Genomic DNA, 1,177 nt, shown 5'->3' with positions numbered 1-1,177 from the left:
GAGAGAGAGAGAGAGAGAGAGAGAAAGAAAGAAAGAGAAAGAAAGAAAGAAAGAAAGAAAGAAAGAAAGAAAGAAAGAAAGAAAGAAAGAAAGACAGGACACTTAGTTCAGGCTTGTTTTCAGACCCTGCCTTGGTGAGGCAGAGAAGACGGCTGTTTGCCAGGCTTAGAGAGTAGGGGTATTTTACCTCCCTATACCTCCCTCAGAAGATGTGTACAGTATACAGTTCCCTAACAAATAAAACCTGTTCTTCCTATCAGACCCACACCTCTCTGCAAGCAATCTAAGGCAGCCATGAAACAAAGAAAAAAAACAAGAAGCATTTAGGAAGATGTACCACAATACTGTGTTTTTATTTAGGTAGTCAAAATTAAGTGTAGTCTCTTGCTAACTCATTACATTTGAGTTTCCAAAGACCTAAGTCCCAATGACTTAAGAGTTTTCCAGAAAACATGATTTTTATCTTTTGTATTATGACTTTATACTTTTTGTTATACTTACTTTTTGTGTGGGTGGTTTGCCTGCATGTATACCTGTATAACACATGGTGCCCATGGAGGCCAGAAGAGGGCATTGAATCACTTCCAAAATGTCTACTGAACAAATGACGACTACCTGCCACCTGCCCACTGCCTGCCCACTGCCTGCCCTTCTGTATTCCTCCAGGGTCAAGCAACCATCCAATCCTGCTTTCTTTTCCTCCCCAGGACCTGCAAAGCCTAAAGGACCCAGAAATTCCTTGACCAGGATTTTAAAAACTTCCTGAAACTAGATGTAGGCAAGGAAAGGAAACAACCCAGTCTCACTCCTTCTAAGAGTCTTACAGTCCAGAGGGAGAGTCTACAGATACTGTCAAACTGAAGGAGACTCATCATTTCCATAGGAGAAAGATTCACACTTTGCAGATATGAAATTAACGTAATCCTACCTAGAGGATGCCAGAAATGAGTAAATACGACTTTTCTATAAAAATTCAGGAGCTAAGAAGACTGAGGTTGATTTCAAAGACCACTTGCAATCCTAATGCTAGGAAGGTGAGGACAGGCAGGTCCTGGGCTCCTGAGGCTCACCTAGCCCACTTGCCAAGTTTCAGGCCAATCAGGTGCCCTGTCTCAAAAAACAAGGTAGATGGCTCCTGAGGAACACCATGGAGGTTAACCTTACACACACACACACA

The 1,177-nt window shown here is 42.3% G+C and overlaps 1 protein-coding gene across 1 annotated transcript in view; it reads right to left on the bottom strand.

Moving 5' to 3' along the window:
• The window catches only part of Rnf169 (ring finger protein 169), a 44,160-nt gene that overhangs the window by 2,321 nt on the left and 40,662 nt on the right, over positions 1-1,177 (bottom strand). The window lies entirely within an intron of this gene.

This window comes from Microtus ochrogaster, chromosome 22 (genome assembly GCF_000317375.1).
Source record: "Microtus ochrogaster isolate Prairie Vole_2 chromosome 22, MicOch1.0, whole genome shotgun sequence".
In the NCBI taxonomy this organism is placed as follows: domain Eukaryota; kingdom Metazoa; phylum Chordata; class Mammalia; order Rodentia; family Cricetidae; genus Microtus; species Microtus ochrogaster.
This window is presented reverse-complemented; position numbering and strand designations above follow the sequence as displayed.